The sequence below is a fragment of the Tenrec ecaudatus genome, chromosome 3 (assembly GCF_050624435.1).
Source record: "Tenrec ecaudatus isolate mTenEca1 chromosome 3, mTenEca1.hap1, whole genome shotgun sequence".
NCBI lineage: Eukaryota > Metazoa > Chordata > Mammalia > Afrosoricida > Tenrecidae > Tenrec > Tenrec ecaudatus.
In genome coordinates, this window is record NC_134532.1 from 165354845 (window position 1) to 165375797 (window position 20953).

The 20953-nt window shown below is 38.4% G+C and overlaps 1 pseudogene; it reads left to right on the top strand.

Moving 5' to 3' along the window:
- The first annotated feature begins 1145 nt into the window (after positions 1 to 1145).
- LOC142442442 (26S proteasome non-ATPase regulatory subunit 8-like) overlaps positions 1146 to 20953 on the top strand; it is a 135668-nt pseudogene continuing 115860 nt past the window's right edge.

Consider the following 20953-nt stretch of genomic DNA (forward strand, 5'->3'; position numbering starts at 1 on the left):
ATTAGGCACATGGGCAGAAGGATTGTACTGTATGTCATGGTAATATAGTAATTAATTTAGTCATGGATATAATTAAAAATTAAATACAAACATATTTTCATTAAATTTAGGAAAAATATTTGTATGCCTAATAAAAACTACCTCATAAAAAGATTTTTGTCACTAAAATTATTTTTATATGTAATGATAAAAATATTAACATTTTAAAGAAATATATATAAACAAATTATAGAGACAGAAAAATATTAAAATAAAATATATTCAAGATCTTTACTTTTTTGAATCTCTGAATCAGAGGGACTATTTAAGCAAAATGGAATAAATTCTGAGTTATTACTTGCTTTTCAATCAGAATTTAATCTATTGTACATACACAGCCCCTCTCATCCATAGATCCAAAAAGAAAATCTTAAATATCTTTTATTTTAATATTGGTGTATTTACTGTTTATATTGGACAGGGTTCTCTAGAAAGACTAACCAGATTGCTAGTAATTATATATAAATATATTTATAAAGATAGATATATAATTCAAGAAATAAACTGTTAAATAATATACAGATAGATAATACAAGAAATTAACAGTTAAATTATAAAGCAGTGAGACACTAGCAGTCCTTCAAGTTTTGAGAGCTGCCAGTTGCCAGTCTCCTTCTGTAGAGAGAGCTGGGCTATATATACCCAGGCAGCAAACAGCAAGGCAGGTCCCCAACTGTCATCAACTGTCAGTCCCCAGCTCCAGAGATGAACATTCCAATCATGTGGGCTTAAAGGGACCTCAACTTACAGTGACACAGTCCACAGGCTAGGCATCCCACAGGTAGTGCACCCCTTTAAACTGAGACACAGAACAACCAATGTGAGGCTCACTGAGCCATTTATCCCTCTGCCCTTCAGTTAATCCTACTTACGTTTATCGGCCATCCTGCCACAATAAACTATAGCACTGTTCATTTGATATGTACTTATATACTTGTGTATAAACTGAGTTTTTAAGCATATTTTTATACAGTTTTGTGGTAAAATGAAGTGCCTTGGCTGACATTCGGGTCAGCTTATACTCAAGTATATACGATATTTCATTTAAAATGTTAACTTTTTAATCAAATAGATTTGAACTTATATGCCCATGGAAACCCGATGGCATGGTGGCCATGCACAGGGCTGCTGAGCACAAGGCCAGCAATCTGGAACCACGGGAATCTCCGCAGGAGCAAGATGAAGTACTCTACTCCTATAGACAGCTATACTCTGAGAAGTGTTACTCTGAAGCTATACCCTGATGAAGTGTTCTACTCCTATAGACAGCTATACTCTGAGAAGCCCACAGGGCAGCTCTCCTCTGTCCTATAGGGTTTCGAAGAGCTAGAGTTGACTTGATAGCAGTGAGCTTTGAGAACTGTATTAATACACATTTTAAAATTACTAAGATTATTTACATATCTACTACTCTCTACTTGTGTAACAATAGATGCTTTAAACATATAATCACTTTCTGCTTCCATTTCTATCTATAAATAGGAGATAATGACAATACCACATCAATTTGTTTTTAAAATAATATTTCTTAGAATACCTAACATATTATAAATACTCAGTGAGTTTAATCTACATTGTTTTATGTACACAAAAATATATATTTACAAAACACTGGTCTGGGTGGTCATAAAAGGAGGAAAAGAAACATTGAAGCCTGCCCCTCAGTGCTCTTGGAGCCTGGGCTAGTTTCAGAGAGGGTAAAAAAATAAATAAATAAATATATATATATATATATATTTAATATGATAGTGAACAAATATATTTTTAAAATATCAATATATGGGATCAATATGAAGCCAGTCATTATACTCAATAAACATAAACATATAATCGACCCTGTTGTCATATATAGACTACAGGCTTAGCTGTGTCTACACTCTTAACTTTCCAACATGTACATGCCCAGAGGGAATAGCATAACAACGTGAGTGGGATGTGCAGAGGACACAATTGTGCTTCCTAGAAGAGAAGATGTGAAGCTTTAAAATGAAGATCGACGGTAGCCTTGTTGGGATTACAACTCAATGTAAATAAAACAAAATTCTGCACAACCAATAAGCAGTTTGTTGATAAATGGAGAAAAGATTGGAGTTGTCAAGGATTTCATTTTACTTGGATCTAATGTATATATTTAAGGGAGTGTCTTTTAAATTTTGTACTTTTAACCCTAAGGTTAATGTATCCATTGCTCCATAGGAAAAGAGCTTTCCCATACGATTTATAGGCAAGGACCTTGACAGAGTCTTCATGGGTTGGAATCTACTTGATTGCAGTGAGTATCCTGTTGCCACCATGTCTATTCGGATTCATAGTGCCCCTAGGGCACAGTAGAACTACTTCTTGGGGGTTCATGGATGGTAAGCCTTCACTGGAGGAGACAGTCTCATCTTTCTCCCAAAGAGCAGCTGGTGGATTTGAACTTCTAATCTTGTTCAAAGACCAACACCTAACCCACAACCCATCAGGACTAGATATTTAGATTGATGACTAGTTTGGTAGTAGATAGGTAGATGGATAGACACACAAAATGTTTATTGGAAAATTCCATTATCATTTTTCCACAGAATTTTAAAATTTCCTTTTATGATATAAAAGTATATGCATTATATATCAAAATACTTTCATGATGATTTTTTAAAATTTATGTACAGTACATTATCCTTAAAACTAAAATAGATTAAAAATGTATCCCATGGTCATGTATTTCGTAACATAAAATAACTCACTGTTACCCAGTCAATTCTGATTCATGGTAGTTCTAAAGGACAGAATAGAATTTCCCTGTAAATTTCTGAGATTAACTCTTCACAGGACTAGAAAACCTCACCTTTTTTTTTTCTAAGAGTCACTGGTACTTTTGAACTTCTAGCTTTAGAGTTACAGTCAAACACTCAACCACTATGCTACCAGGACTCGCATTTCATAATTTAAGTCCCATCAAATATTGTCATTTTAATATCCTGGTCCTCATATATGCCCCTATACTACTATCACAAATGCAAAGTATTTTATGTTTATTTTTATTGCAGTAGAACCCCAGACCTTGACACTAATTAAGTAGCTTTGAGATTCGGTGCAGTTGAGTTCCGAATCACTTTTTCCCATGGAAATAACTGAAAACGGATTATCTCTTCTCGACCACCAAGATTTTCCCCTAACCTTGCCTTTTTGTACAAGACATTACACAGGAATTTCAAAGTAAACAAGTTCAGAGTTAAATAGTCTAACTTAAAGGAGTCACACAACATTTAAAACGTTTTTAGTAGCTACAGTATGGCCAATACCTTGAGATTGGTGAGCATGAATGAGGAGCCGGAAGTGGAGAGGAGGCGTGCAGAGAGTCATCGTTTGGAAGGAGAAGCCCCTTCATTAAAACCACCTGGTTGCGGCTTTTCAGGAGGTTTTCCCCTTCTGTGCCTTTTTCACTGGGACCTGGATGGCTTTCTTAAAAACAAAACAAACAAACAAAAAAATGTGTCTAACACCGCTGTTGGTGTTTCCTGAGTGTTTTCTAAGAGTTTACTAAATTATCTTCAACATATCATCAACTATATCAATAACACAGTTAACTAGTTCTTTATCAGGATGATTCTTTGCCAAAAAAAAAAAAGCCTTTTTCTTAGGATTCGTTGTTTGTTTTTTTTTTAATCTATAAAAAGCACAAAAGCCACAAAAACTAAGACAAGTCTAGCAAAATGTTTGGAACACAGCCGCAAAAGGTTTAAACAACGCGTACTAACAAATCAATTAACGCTCAGTGATAGAAACAAGAAATGCCTTTGTTTATAAAAATCACGTGTGTCGGACCAGATTCTGATGAAAAAAGCAATCTCTGATGCAAAATTTTCTCGACATTTCACATGGACATTCGCTTATACTGAGTACTGATGTGATCGAGTACCGGGAGTCTAAGGTATCTGATTTTATTATCTTAGCGTCTTCCATTGTTTAAGTAGTAATTTCAATAGTGGCTCCAGAAGAGAGAGCTATGTGCTAACCCCCAGAACCTGTGAAAATGAGCTTCTTTGGGAAAAGTCTCTGAAGATCTAACTGCGGATTGAGGGTGGGCCCATAAATCTAATGACAGGTTGCCTTGTGAGGGAAAAGTTAAAGAATATGTAAAAACTGTGAAGAAAATCAAAACAGAGATTGGCAGTTATAGCCTCAAACAAGGAGGAACCGCATCATCAGCACCTGGAGGAGTCAGGAAGCCCTCTTCCGCCTGTGCATTCAGAGAGCACCCGGCCTGCGGACACACGCACTTCTGACCTCTGGAAATCATGGAGAATGTTTTCATTTGTTCGAGAAACTCCTGGGAATCTAATATCTACAAATAAAGTCACTCCTTACCAGTCCTCACTCTCCTTGAGAGTCCTGATGAACTCATTACCATCGCTCCCAGGCATCCACTCCAAACACGGGCTCCCACCAAACAGCAATCCTGTATAAAGTGACCCTCTAGGACAGGGTGGAACTGCCCTGTGGGATTCTGGGTGTCATTACTTCCTATCATTGCAGATCCTATGAACTGCCACATAGATCTTCTCACTCATGTATTCACTTTTCTGTGCCGCGACTAATGCCCTTTTCTTTATCACAATGGTTTGATACCCTGATCCACCTACATATCTCATTTTCCCGTCTATAGAAAATCATTCGCTCTCTATTTCTGTGACTCCTTGAAGCTTAGAGAGAAGCTCCTCTTCCATTGTCCACAACTCCCTGCAATCGATTCCTTTTGTGCCTCAGAGATGTTGCAGTCACCATTTATAGATCATAGCATTTATAGATCATTGCATTTATAGATCACTGCATTTGTATATCACAGCGTGGGTGTCTGTGTCTTATTCCCTCCCTCCCTGTTGCCCACAGACCTGTTCACTTAATGTTTGGCAGCAGGATTTTACCTGACTGAGTAACTGGGCCTGCGCCGTACAACAGTTTAGTAAAAGCAAAAAGGTCTTAATACATAAAGGTCTTAATACATCAGTGTTTTCTCTTTCAACTTTGTATTCATGAATTTACTCCCAACTAAGTGATGGGGACTTATACTGGAGAGTTACAGATTTGGGTGTTAAAGTAAAAATGTGAAAACATTTAAGATGCCTAAGAAAATGGATTAAAAACCTCCCACCTGTGCATGAGCTACTTGTGGGCTACTTGATAGTGAAGTATTTAACTCCATAATATTTTAAATAGAGCAAATTGAAAGTATTTAATCTGAAAATCGCAATTAGTTTAGTATAGTGGAAGCTAAATTATTAAGAAAGTTTTTATTATTAATAAGTAAACTGTTTATCATTTTTCTATTGCTAATTTAAATGTGAGAAAAACACTTTTAAAATTAAGAAATAGTATGTGTTACTGGACTCTGAAAAGAACCAAATGTCAGGCCTGGAGGAAGAGTAATTAACAATCTGCGATAAGAAGATGACACAGTTTGCTTGCTGAAAATATAGACTCTAAGGGAGTTGAAGCCCTTATTGATGAAAATCAAAGATGGTAACTCTTCAACAGAAAGAAGAGAAAACCACCCTAGCATCCTAAAATCTGTATCAAAAAGAAACATGATGATCAAAGAATATATTTGAAAAATATTTTATTGTAAATTAGATGATTTATAGAACAAATCAGTTTTCACTCAACAATTTTTATATATGTGTTTCCTGTCATTGATTGCAATCCCCACAATGCAACATCACCATTCCACTTTGTCCTTCTAGTTCCAATTTCCATTCTGCCTTTACTAATTTTTCAGACTTTTTTCTTGGGTAAATGCTGCCCTTTGGACTTCATATGGCTAATTACCTTTAAGGAAGGAAGGTCTTCCGAGCTTTAATGTTCCCCTTGTAGTCACTTATTTGCCTGAAATGGGACTAAAGGGTTTGTCCACTTTCATAACTGAAAAGTATCTATACATAGCATCTATGTATTATGGGTTCTACCAGATTCTGTTCAGCTTATAGGTTCACCGGTTTCTTGAATGAATTTGAATCTTGTTATACATGTTTCTCACACTGTATCCAGGGTCTTCTAACATGATCCCTTTAAAGTGCCTGAGAGTGGTTGCTAGCACCACCTGCTCTTCTGCACTCAGAAGCCTGGAGACCCTGAATAAGTGAACTTCTTAGTTCCGTATATCTTTGATCTTATTCATTCTTCTTTGCTCTGGATGGAGAATGAACAATGATTGAGCCTTGGATGACAACTCACAAGCTTTAAAAATCAAAGCTACTATACACCAAAGTACAGCATAGAACAAGTCATTGTCATCCAACTGATTTGGGTGGCACCAGGACCATAATCATGAGCCTCAAAGTTGAATGACTTATTCATTCAAGGTGTCTGGTTATGTCTAAGAAGTTTGTATAACTTTGCTCCAACACTTCCACCACATTCTTCAACACAGGCTAAACACACATGTAGAAATATCATGTCAAATCTTTCTATATGCATTAGTATAGACTCATTCTCAATCCCATACCCCTTCAGCCTGTATACGCCTACATGCAATCATATATAGGTGCTATTGTTGAAGTGTGTGTGAAACTGTATTTCCTTTTGTTATCCTTAAGTGGAAACATTACTGAAGTTGTGAAGAATTTCATTGTACTCAGATGCACAATCCATGGCCATGGAAAAACAGTCATGAAATAAAATGACACATGGCATTGGGAAGTTTTGCTGTGAAGAACTCTTTCAAAATATTGAAAAATAAAGATGTCACTATAAAGAGTATATGGTGGCCTGACACAAGTTGTAGGACCTCAATCATCTCATATACATTTGAAAGATGGACAATGAAGAATAAAAACCAAATATGAGTTGATGCATTTGAATTACACTATTGATACTGCATATTGAAATCGATCTTTGTACAAGCACAGTCAGAATGGTCCTTAGAAGAAGAGATAGTAAGGTATTATATCACATAAAACTGGACTTGTTTTCCTGAGGGCCCAGTCCCCGCAGAAGGACATCATGCTTGATAAAGTGGAGGCCAAGTGGAATGGAAAAAGACCCTCGATAACACTGATTCTTGAAGGGCCTGAAACCAAGGGCCCAACCAAGGAAATACTGTGAGGCTAGAGCAGGACCAGGAAATACTTCATTTCCTTTATGTGGTCTTACTGTGCTAAAGTGACCTCAAGAGCACCCCAAAGCATCAGTATTTTAATACCAGAAATTTAATAAAATTAAAATATTTACTAAAGTAATATTTCTTTTATAGTCACAATTTAAAGTTGCAGCCTTAATTTTCAAACCAATATAGATTTTTCCTAAATCTTTCCTAAAATAAATTCTAATATAAAATTTCCTAAATTATTTAATATGTCATTTTCATTACAATTTAACAGCTATACATAAATAAATTTGACCTGTTGTCATTACTATAAAAAAATTATCAATCTCTTATGCCTATCTACCTAGCATAATGAATATATTAGAGCAATAGCCATGGTGATATCATATAATCCTTGTGAAAGCGACTATTAAACATTTCACAAGAAACATCAAATATTTTATATTATTATGCAATAAAAAGAGAAGATAAATATCTAGGAATGAGAGAGTAGGAAAAAATGTTGATAAGTGAGCTAGGAAGTATCAGAATGGCAATTAAGATAGTATAAATGAAGCCGTTAAAAAATGCATTGCATTAGTAATGAGAAGCTTTTATAAGTTACATTTAAAACAATTAGACTAGGCAAACCGAGAAGCCTATGTGAAGATTGTCCTTGCCCTTAATGTTTAGAAACAAAATATGACCCTGATTTCATTATGGGTGCTACCTGCTCTTCAGGAGTGCCCTCCCTCGCAGGATCCCTAACAGGACAAACTCCTTCCACTGACTGCTGATAAGACCTTTGTTTTCAGAGTCTCATTTCCCGAAGAAGCAGATGTCCAGGCATTCTTCTCTATTCTATATTAATTTTGACCTAGCTGAAACCTTTTCAGCATCATAGAAACATGCACGCCTCCAGAGGCGAGGTGTGCTTACTGTGTATGAAGGGTACAGGCTGAAAGGAAGGGGCAAAACTCCAGCAGTGACCTGCAACTGCCTGCTGACAATCAGAGACAGCATCTCGCTGAAGCATTCTATCCTTTCTTGGCAAGTGTCATGAGAGCTACCAAATTATGAATCTTAATTTTGAGTAAAGATGTCACTGATTCAGTTTTGTTTTCCAAAGCATTTGAATCTCTTAATATTTAATTTACACAATAACATCTATTAAAGCAATCAGCTTCACTTCAGCTAACTTTATCCTACAAGTAAAAGCCACTATAAATTTTATCCTACTATGAGCCACAATCAACAAAGTTTCTTTAAGAAGACATTTTTAAAATATGTAAATCAATTATGCAATATTTGATGTAATAATGTCAGTGAATTTCCACTGCAAAGAGTCTAATGTCCCAATTTGTATTATGTCTTTTAGGATGGCAGTATTCTGGACCCTATTTGCAATTCCCACTTCAAGTTGAAGCGCTACTGATGGCTCAAGATGCTCTAGTTGACAGTGGTTAGTTGCTAAAGTGATAACTAACAGGTTGGTAATGTCAGCGATGCCATGGAAAAGACATACAACCATTTGTTTCCATCAAGATTGTAGTAATGGAGACCTTATGAAGCAACTTTACAGTGTTCAGTACAAGTTAGTATTGATTAAACATCAATTAATGACAGAATAGACTCTGCACTCCCTCAATCTTTCCTCTCTCTTTAAATATACCATGAATTCCCCTGTAAATGAGTCACATGCCTTTGCGTAGACATTTTCTCTCGCTCCTATCTTTAACTTGTTGTCTTAATAATGCTTGGTATTATTAATAATTGTTGGTAGTTTGATGATGCCAGTTGATATTGCCAAAGTAAATATTGGCAATTACTCCAGAGATCTCTAGTCTCTTATATTCACCAATAGCATGGTGAAACTTTGCTTTACTGCCTGCGTCTTTTTCAGCAATGTCACATGTCTATATCTTGCTGGAAATTTTATAATCTGCAATAGATGACACCATGTAGACATGTTCAAAATTGTATCCTTTCACCATAGCTAAATATAGAAGAGGTACACTGCCTGAGGCTGGGTTGAATAGAGAAGCAAAACCAGTCACACACACAAACAAATACACAGACATGTCCTACTATGTCTATGCTACGTGTACACATATCTACATAAACATTTCCATATCTATCTATCTATGTGCACATATACTAGTGGTGGTTCTCAACCTGAGGGTCATAACTCTTTGGGGGGTGGAACAACCCTATCAAAGGGTCACCTGACTCATAACAGTAGCAAAAGTACATTGATGAAGGAGCAACGAAAATAATTTTATGGTTGGGGGTCATGGTAACCCCACAGAATTCTCAAATTGTCAACCAATATTATTAGCATCATATACAAGTAAAATGTTGTTGAAGATCGTTCAACAGCTGTTACAGCAGTACATTGACAGAGAGCTGCTAGAGATACAGATCAGATTCACAACAGGACATGGAACATGGGATGTCATTAGTGTTCTCAAGTGGGTCTTGGCTGAAAGCAGAGAATCCCAGAAAAAAAGGTTACGTGTGTTTCATTGGCGATTCCAAAGCATTCCCTATGTGAATCGTAACAGACTATGGATAGCTTTGAGAAGAGAGGGGATTCCAGGATACTTAATTGTGCTCATTCAAAATGTGCATAAATTAAGAAACAGTTGTGTGAATAGAATAAGGGACTACTGCATGTTTTAAAATCAAGAAAGGTGTGCATCAGGGTTGTATCCTCTCACTATGTGTATTCAATACATATGCTGAACAATCATCAAAGAAGTTGAATTATATGAAGAATAAATAGGTATCAGTATTCGAGGAAGACTTATTAACAACCTGAGATATGCAGATCATATAACCTTCCTTGCTGAAATAGAGGAAGACTTGAAACATTTGTTGAAGAAGATCAAGAATTTCACCCTTCAGTATGGATTACAACTAAATGTAAAGAAGACCAAAATCCCCACAACTGCATCAATAAGTATGATCATGAACAACATGTGATAATAACACAGAACAAGAGCAAAGAAGAAAATATTGTAAGATAAATATAATTCATGCTAAATGTGGAAATCATGGTCTTATAATCTTGAAGTATGAACTAATATTGAGCATTTTCTTAGATGAATTCCTGAATGATAAAGAGACAGTCTACCATATCCCAACCAACACCCCAACCCATCTTTCATTAGTCATCTAAATATTTATTCCATCCTCTAAATTTGTGTTGATATCTAACTGCTGAATGCTGCACCTCATGCAGACAACTGAAGCTCTGGGTGCTTTCGGCAAACACATAAAGCTTGGCTGGGAAGACTTCTTCGAGGGAAGATCTTTGAAAATTCAATGGCTAAGTCTCACTTCTTCCTCACCTAATGTATTTTTCTTTATTCTTTTCTGCTATCTTTTTTCCTTTTCTCACTTTATTCTCTTTTCCTTTCCCTCCCTACTTATACTTAATTTTATAACTCTCCTTTTTATCTTCATATTGACCTCTTTCATCTTTCTTAATTTCATTCATTGAAATAGTCACTTGCTTTTATTTTGATCTCACCATGGTTAAAATTTTTAAAAGAGAAATGATCATCAGGGAACCGGTGGAGAGGTCTGGGAGGCTGGCCCCAGCACCATAAATTAAGTGGATTCCTGCCCCTCCCCCGAAAAGAATTTGTTCCAAAGGACGACATTGACTCTGCAGCTATGGGAGATGGACATATTTGATCAGAGCACACGGGAGCAGATGAAGGGGCAGGAGGAGAGAGTGGAGCACAGCCTGGCCCACCAGGCCGTGATGATGATGTTCCTGAGTAGAGCAGCCAGTCCACAGAGAGAACAACATGGCTGGCCCTACTATGAGACATGATGCCCCTCAGTGACTAAGGGCGATACAGGGGACAGCACCGGAGACATAGTGTGGGAATTGCACCTGACCTGATCCCACCACACCGAGGCAAATCACTGGGGGAGTGCAGCAGAACAGCAAGGGAATGGAGTGGAAAGGTCCCCAGGGAATGCTGAAAGTGGACTTTGGGGCTAGGGCGTGGTGCCCCAACAGACTGGACTGGAAAACGCTCCTAAGGGCCAGCAAAGATCCCTGAACTAACTACAAGCTTTTCTCTTGTGAACTGTTTTGTTCTGTTCTTTTTCAGTGGTTTGTTTTGGTTGTTTTGTTGTCTGGTTGTACACTGTTGCTTTGTGTTGCTCTGTCTAGTTTTCGTGCATGTTAGTGACTCCACAGGTCAGTCTGAATACGACAGGCTGGATGAACTATCTGGATGAAAAACAATGGGACCGACAGTTCCGGGGGGACTTGGGGTGGGGGGGTAGGGGGAGTAAGGAAGTGGTGTTAACAAACCCAGGGACAAGGGAAAAACATGGGACCCCAAATGGTAGAGAAGGGGGAGTGGCAGGCCTGGTGGGAAATGATCAAGGGTTAGGTTGCTTAGAGAAGAGGTATACTCTAGCCCAGGTGGCGATGAAGCATGGTAGTAGGGCAGGAGGAAAGTCAAGGGAGATGGAGGAAAGAGCTAGGAGTCAAAGGGCATTCATGGAGGTCTAGACAAAGACATGTACATGCAAATATATATAGGAGGATGGGGAAATAGATCTATGTGACTATATTTATAGGTCAAGTATTAAGGTGGCGGAAGGACCTTGGGCCTCTACTCAAACACTCCCTCAATGCATGAATACCTTCTTTTATTAAATTGGAACTCTATGATGCTCACTCTCCCGACACAACAGCTGGAGCCAAAATGGGTGAACAAGTAAATGTGGTGAAGAAAGCTGATGGTGCCCGGCTATCAAAAGAGATAGTGTCTGGGGTCTTAAAGGCTTGAAGGTGAACAAGCGGCCATCTAGCTCAGAAGCAAATAAGCCCACATGGAAGAAGCACACCGGCCAGTGCGATCATGAGGTGCCCAAGGGACCAGATATATGGCATCATGCAAAAAAAAAAAAAGATATAAGTGTGTGTATGTATGTGTATATATGTGTATATGTATATATGTATGTGTATATATATATTATATTAAATGAAGGGGGAAGTGCAGAGTGGAGACCCAAGGCCCAAGTGTCGGCCAATGGAGATCCCCTCATAGAGGGGCTTAGGAGAGGAGATGGGTTAATTAGGGTGTGAGCTAGTATCGATGAAGAACACAGCTTTCCCCCAGATCCTGGATGCTTCCTCCCCCCAACTACCATGATCCGAATTCTACCTTGCAGGGCTGGATAGGACAGAGGCTGTACACTGGTACATATGAGGGTTGGAGGTACAGGGAATCCAGGGTGGATGATACCTTCAGGACCAAGGGTGTGAGGGACGATGCTGGGAGAGTGGAGGGTGAGTGGGTTGGAAAGGGGGAACTGATTACAAGGATCCACATGTGACCTCTTCCCTGGGAGAGGGACAGCAGTGAAAGGGGGAAGGGAGACCCCGGATAGGGCAAGATATGACAAAATAACGAGGTATAAATTACCAAGGGCATATGAGGGAGGGGGGAAAGGGGAGGGGGGGGGAAGAGGACCTGATGCAAGGGGCTTAAGTGGAGAGCAAATGCCTTGAGAATGATTGGGGCAGGGAATGTATGGATGTGCTTTATACAATTGATGTATGTATATGTATGGATTGTGGTAAGAGTTGTTTGAGTCCCTAATAAAATGTAAAAGAAGAAAAGAGAAAAAAATGATTAGGGCAAAGACTGTACAGATGTGCTTTATACAATTGATGTATGTATATATATGAACTGTGAAAAGAATTGTATGAACCCCAATAAATTGTTAAAATAAAAAAAAAATAAAAATAAAAAAGAACTCAGGAAAAAAAATGAAACAGGTGAAAATGGTGAATGAAAACTAGAGAGATAAAAACAGAGATGGAACTTTTCTAAATGGGATCATTTGAAAGAATGGATCTGGAGGGATGAGTTGTAGATGGTATAGTTTTGAGGGACTTTTGATGTGAAATATTCTTATACAATTTATTTTTTTCAAATATAGGTTATAAGAAATAATAGTGAAATACTAGAATCAGTGATTTAAAATTTGAGAAATAAACTAAACTTTAAAAAAAATTAAAAAGTTGACATCGAGGTAATTCTGACTCATGATGGTCCCATCGATTACAGAGTGGAACACTCATCCATGACAGGTCCTTGTCAGAGCTTTCTTCTACAGTGCCACTGGGTGAGTTTCAACTGCCAATCATTAGGTTGTTAGTCAGTCTGAGTTATTTTATTCAGCATCATCTATAATTTCACATATTTTAAGCAACATGTTTTCACTGTATTTAATTTGAAACTTTGATATAGATCTTTTGTGTTGCCAAATCATGTTTAATTAGCATGAGTAAGCAGTTATATTTTATGGCTTCACACCCATAATATGGTGCATTCATTTTCCCAGAGAACCCAAGGTTTTCAAGAACTTGCAGAGATCAGCAGAAAAAATTACTTCACCCATCAAGGAGATGGCATTTCTTCCAGGGATGGCAAGGAGCTGGCAGCTTTTTAACAATGCATAATGCCTGTGACATTCTAGAAGAGACTTGAAACCTGAATTCTGACTCTGATATGGCATATCCTCCAAGTTCTCTCACATCACAGTTAGTCTCTACCACATGGATTCCTATTCCCAGCATAACATCTTATAAATAAGGTATCTTGATACTCTGCCTCTTTCTCAGGTTTCAGAAGCTCTCCTGTTTTACGTTTTGGAAGAGCACCCAGTGCATTCTCTTTCACAAGATGGTAGTGGCAGGGAGGGAGCAGGAAAACAATATTACAAACAGTCTTTCTGATGATGGCTCAATCTTTTTAATAATGTGAACTCTTGCAATTCCTTGGAACTCTGTTTCAAGTGCATTAGTAAAAGTTATGTATTGATATTTGTGATCTGCTAGAGATTGTCTGGGTACTAATGTCATGAAAGCTGAGGGTTTTTTTCATTCAGAATTTGAAAAATTCATTTATTTAACAACATTTCATTATGATCCCCCACTCCTAATGATGGAGGAGACAGCTATGAACACCCTGAAACTTTTGTTTTTGGAATTTACATTCAATGTGAGCTCATAAACCAAAAGCTAACAAATAAATATTATATTCGGTAAAATAAAACCAACCATCAAACAAAAGTTAAGTATTAAAATAAAGGGTGATTATGGTGAATGTTACTGGTTTAGAGAAATAAATTGCTCAGATTGAGCATGAAATTGAAGGAGACAACATCAGAAGTTAGGTTGGAACTTAAAGGAATTATCTTTGAAGTACAGCATTACTCAAAGAGAAATTAGGAGGAGAAGTATACTTACTGATGCTCTTGTTAGGTGCCATGTAATCAGCAACAACCCATCACAGCATTGTGCACAACAGAATGGACACCGCGTAGTTCTGAGCCTCCTTACAATTGTCCCTGTGCCTGAGCCCATTGTTGCAGCACTGTGTCCATCCATCTCCTGAAAGTTCTCCTCTCTTCCGCTTTCCTTCCACTGTCCCTCCAAACAAAGTGTCCTGCTTTGGGTACTGGTCTCATCTGATAATATCCCCAAAGTATATAAGTCTTGCCATTCTTACATCTAAGGAACACTCTGGCCTTACTTTTTCCCGCACCACATTTTAAATGCATTGATTTTTCTACAGTCTTCTTTATTCAATGTCCAGCTTTCATATACATATGAGGGAATAGAGTACCATGTGACCGAATAATGAAGGGTCAGTGTCACCTAAGTCTTCGAAGGAGCATCCTTGCTCGCCAATACTCTAAAGAGGTTCAGGCAGCAGATTACAAAATGCAGTGTGTCTGTTGATCTCTTGACTACCGTTTCCATGAGCACTGATTGTGGATGTAAGTTAGAGAAAATCCTTGACAACTTCAATCTTTTCTCCATTTACCAATTGGTCCAGTTACGCAGATGTTGGTCTTCCTCACATTGAGTTGTCATCCATACTGCAGGCTGCCATCCTTGATCTTCATCTGCAAGTGCTTCAAGTCTTTCTCACTTTCAGTAAGCAGGGTGTGTCATCTGCATCCGGCAGGTTGTTAATTAGCCTTCCTACAATCCTAATGCTGCACTCTACTTCAGAACACGAAGGAAAGACCTGCACTGCCCTTCAGAGGAAGAAGCCGTTGAAACCCTTAAGCCTAGCTTCACCATTTTCATTTGGTCAATAGAGTCTTTCAATATTGCAACTTGATGACTGGAAATGTTCCTGAGTTTGCTCACTTTAATATTTGCTGAGCATGTTCTTCCCTTTTGGGTTTCTAATTCTAGGTTTTTGTTTATTTTATTATAATATTTCATTTTGTCTTTTGAGGTGCCATTTGAGATTTTCTGTTCAGCTCTTTGATTTCATCCTTTTTTCCATTTGCTTTAGCTACTCTCCAATTAAGAGCAAGTACAGGATCCTCATCTGAGCTTTCTTTCTATCCTGTCATTGTTTTTTTTTTTGGTTTTTTTTCAGTTTTTAAAATTTTATTATGGATTATAATATACATAGTGAAAACTATAGAAAGCACAGTTGTACAGTTCAATTCATTTGAAGAATATCAATACCCAGGTCACCACCCACGGGTCAAGAAACACAACACTGAGAGTATCCCAGAAAGACCCTTCATGTATGTGAGCCTTTATTTATTTACTTTTCTCCCCCTACTTCCCACCTCTCTTTCCTTCCCCATCTCCACCCCCATCCCCGCATAGCCTTCAAAGTCTGTCCCTTTGGCACAAACACATTTTTTCTTGATTTCTTTCTTTCTTTTTTAGAGAGATTTCATACAGTGTTTGTGAGTGTGACTAACTTGCTACGCATAATGTCTTCCAAATCCATCCCTGTCATGAGGTGTTTGACAATTCTGTTAGTGTTTTTTAGGGATGACTGCAGAGGGGTTTCAGGGGCTGAGTTTTGCAGGCAGCAGTAGACAGTCTAGGATTATTACCGGGGGGCTAGGGGGTGGGGAGGAGGTGAGAAGCTACTTTCATTCTCCTGGAATACGGATTTCTGAGCCTGATTGGGGTGACCCCCAAGCCATTTGCCTTTACATGCCATTTTGAAACTGTGTCATGGAGTTGATGCCAACCCATAGCAACCCTCTGGGGCTGGGTAGAGGTGCCCATGTGAGTTTCCTAGACAGTAACTCTTGACAGGAGTGGAAAGCCCATCTTTGGCCCTTGGGGAGGCTGGTAGTCCCCTACTGCTGGCATCCCGGCTAGCAGCCCGGCTCATACGCTTTCCTGGAGCAACCTCCAGGTCAAACCTAGCCTTGCAAACAGATTCGTGGAGCCCATTTGCCTCAGGTATTGGGCTCTTTCAGGGAATCCTCTGTGAGCCGTTTCTAGAAACAGAAACTGCAGGTCTCACTGTGAGCTGTGTTTTGGGATGTTTTTTATGAGCCTAATGGCTAGGTAGATACCTTCGACACTGTCTTCCCAAAGCACAAGGCAGGCTTCAGGTTTAGTCACTTGTAAAATCTGACCCTCCAGAGACTCCCCTGCCTGGTTACCACCTCTCTCACTGTTTTCACTGCCCCCCAGCCCCCACCCTTTGGAGCATCTTCCTGTCAGTGCGATGCTGCCTGATTAGAATCAGATTTATGCATGAGATATTGGCACTTCTCTGTGACTTTGGGTGTTTTTCATCTCAATTGCTCCTCCTCCCCTACCTTAGCGCTAAAATGGAAGCATTATTTTGAGTCAAGCAAGAAGAGAGCATTAGAAGCAGAGGCAGAGGAAGAATCATTGGGGGCGAGGTGGGGGGGCGGGGCTGAAGGAAGTATGAAGGCAGAGAGAAAGGAAAATTTGGATGCTTATCAGTCCACGTCCACGGTTAAGGTTCTCATTTGCAGTCTCTGATCTTTGTTCCAGAAGAGGAGATGTAATACTTTCATATCTGAGAAGATCTACTTCAGGATATTGGAAAGCTGTGCCCAGGATGAATCCAAGAGAAGACTGTCTAGAACAGCGTTTCAGGCCACAACTGACAGAGGGAATGTCAAGTGTGCTCATCTCAGATGACTCTTCGTGTAAATTCCACTGTGTTAAAACGGAGCAGCTCAAGCTTCTCTCTCTGAATTATTTATGATCGAGTAATGACTGGTATATTTAATTGTCCTCAATTATTTATTATCTTCTCATGAATAGGTTATTATGTTCCCACCCATTGCATGGATTTGCAGTACCTCCCTGATCTCATGAACACGTTATGATCACACAGGCTGGTGTGCTTCTTCCACGTGGACTTTGTTGCTTCTCTGCTAGATGGCCACTTGTTTGTGTTCAAGCCTTCTAAGACCCCAGATGCTGTATCTTTTGATAGCCGGACACCATCAACTTCCTTCACATTTGCTATGTACCCATTTTGTTTCAGTTATCCTCTATCTCGTAGGGCTCAAGGTCATCGAGGGCAGCCAGAGATCGCTTCCGCCCCAGGATCGTCTACAGCCCTCGGTCTGTGAAGTGCAACTCCATTCCGCTGGCAGCAAGTGGAGCCCGGACAATGACCTCACCTGAGGAGACTCAGCCACTGACGCCGCTGGCCCCGACGCCGGAGTCGGTGAGTCCTCTATCCTGTCGTTTTAATGACCTTTTCTTTCCTCATGAATGATGGTCTTGATGTCCTCCCTCAATTTTTTGGATCTTTTAGCATTACTGGTCAATGTGTCAAATCTGTTCTTGAAATTCTAGTGGGATAGACTCAAAGTCAGATTTAGGTTCTTGTGGACTTCTTCAGCTTGATCCATCCTGAACTGACATTTGAGCAATTGACCATCTGTTCCAGTCAGTCCCTGGTCTAGTTTAGCTGCTGGTATTGAGCTTCTCCATCTTGTCTTCCTCTACACACATATAGTCAATTTGATTCCTGTGTATTTCATCTGGGGAAGTCCAAGTGTATGATCATCGTTCTGTTATTGAAAAAAAAATATTTCTATGAGCAAGTCATTGGTTTTGTCACTTCCAAGCTTACTTTCTATCACAATGACTGTATTTTCCAAATGCTGTGCCTTCTGCTTTGTTTCCAACTTTTGCATTTCAATCGCCAGTAATTCTCAATGCATCTTGATTGCATATTTGATCAATTTCTGACTAAAGTCATTGGTGGCATTCCTCAATATTTTCATCACTAGCCTTTGTGGTTGGTGCTTTACTTTGAATAAAACCAAATTGATTGAGTTTCCCTGGAGATGGCTGGCTGGTACCCTATCACAGAAAGCATCATAGTTCATGATTAATTTTGCAATGTCCTTTTTGACAATGAATGCAATGCCATTACTCCTGATTGTATAATTAGCCCATCAAAAGCAACAGATAAAATATCAGGTGAAAATTTGAAAGAGCTCAAGTCATATAAAATTTTGAAACAACTCACTCAAGTTATATAATATTTGAAAGAACTCAAGTCATTCAAAACACCAGTCCTTGCAAACTTTGCATTTTCTCTACATAACATGTATCAATGTTGCTTATATTTTAGCTAGATCACTCTGGATAATAGAGGAACAGATTACAAAGCAAGAATAAATGCAGAAAATGAACTTAAGCTATTACTGCACTAGTTGACTAAAGCGATGAAAGCTCTTGAAACTCAACTTATGATCGATGGTAGGTACATGTAGCATCATATTCATTGAAAAGCTCACCATAAGTCATAAATGTCATGAAAAACAAATATTTCTGAGTAATCTGAGGAGAGACTTTAAAATATTCACCAAAGAAAATTGTTATAATGGAAATTGGTATGTTATTTTCCTCATTAGATTAGTAGTCTTATGCAATGTGTAATTTCTATGCAAATTAGGGGGCCAGCAATTTTCCTTTTCTATCTTTCCAGAAAAATTATCCATAATTTTTTTACTTTCTTCATTAATGTAATAAATAAAAACACCATGAGAAATACATGTGCATTACTGGCACAGACACACACACAAATATACATCCATACATGTATCACAAATAGTATCTTTATCATTAAAATTGTTAATTCTCCCTTTCACACTATTTCAAGTATCTAGTTCAAATGAAATATTATAAATACCAAGGAAGATTAAAAAGTCAGAGCACTAGAAGAATTAAAATAAAATAGCATCAAATATATTTTGTCAAGTCTAGGGGCAGTAAACAGAGGAAGGTCCTCAAGTAGGTGGATTGATGCTGTGTCTACAACTATGAGCTCAAACATAGCAACAACTGTGAAGATGGCACAGGACCACCCAGGTTGTTCTGTTGTGAGTATGGTCGCTGAGGGTCAAAATCAACGCTATGGTACCTAACGACAACAATCAAACATGTAAATATGAATACAGTATTTATCATAGGGCATAGTTATCCACAAACTTATCTCAACTTTATCCATTCATTTGACAACTATTTTGATAATCATATGATTGCCAGAATTCAAGTCTCAAGTTGCAATTTTGAAAGGTTGTATTGGTAAAATTTTGAATATTGCAGGAAGCATCAAGAGAGCATTTTTAAAAATACATGCAGTCACTGTCCCAAACAGAAATAGTAGGCATCTTACCAGTTCAGGAGGCAGCGTATGATCAAGAACTGATGGTGCTAAAGTAAGAAGTTTAAACCAGTGGTTCTCAACCTGTCAGTCATGACCCCTTTGGGGGTCAAAAGACCCTTTCACAAGGTTTGTGCAATTTTTAACAGTAGCAAAATTGCAGTTATGAAGTAGCAACAAAATTAATTTTATGTTTGGGGGGTCACCACCACATGAGGAACTGTATTAAAGTGCCTTGGTATTAGGAAGATTGAAAAACACTGGTTCAAACTTAGTTTAATGCATTATCCAAAAAAAAGGGTCCAAGAATTGTTGGAACACCCACTGAAATGTTTCAGAAAACTGAAGAAGCACTAGAAGCACCCACTCATCTATGCCAGGAAATTTGGCCAACTGACAGGAATAGATTCATATTAGTGCCTATTCTAAAAATAGGTAACCTAACAGAATGCTTACACTATAAAACAATCTCATGAATATCACACACAATTAAAATTTCGCCTAAGATCATCCATCCAACAACAGTTGCAGCTTTACATTAACAGGAAATTGTCAGAAATTCAGGCCAGATTCAGATAGGATATGGAACAAAAGACATTAGACTCGATGGGCCATTATAAACCATGAACAACCATGAGCAGAATCAGAAATTCAGAGCACTTCATTGTGCTCATATGGACCTTGGAAATGAATCAAGAGGCAGTTGCAAAAGAAGACCAAGGAAGGGTTTCGTAGTTTAAAATCAGGAAAGATGTGAATCCTGGTTATTCTCCCTCTTCCTACGGAATCAATCTCTATGCTGAGTAAATCATGAAACAAGCTGGATATATTAAGAAGAAGGTGGACTCAGGATAGAAAGAAGTAACAGAACTTGGCTGGCTGAAAGTGAGGAACAACTGAAGCATTTGCTGATGAAGACAGAAGATTGTAGCCTTCAATGTGGACGACAGCTCAATGTAAGGAAGATCAAAATCTGCACAACTGGATCAATAAATAGCATGGTAATAAATGGAGAAACGCCTGAAGTTGGCAAGGATTTTGTCTTACTTGGATACACAATCAATATTCACGGAAGCAACAGTCAAGCAATCAAAAGACATGTTGCCTTAGGGAAATGTGCTCCACAGCCCTCATTCACGTACTGAAGAGCAAGGTTACTACTTTGAAGATTGACGTCATCCTGACCCAAGCCACCATATTCTCTATTTCCTGATATGAATGTGAAAGTTGAACATGGACGAAGGAAGATGGTAGAAGAATAGATGTGTTTGAATTGTGGTGCTGGAGACGAATATTTAAAATAGCATGCTAAAAGGATGAACCAAACGTTATTAGAGGAAATGTATTCAGAGTATTTCATAGAGGTCAG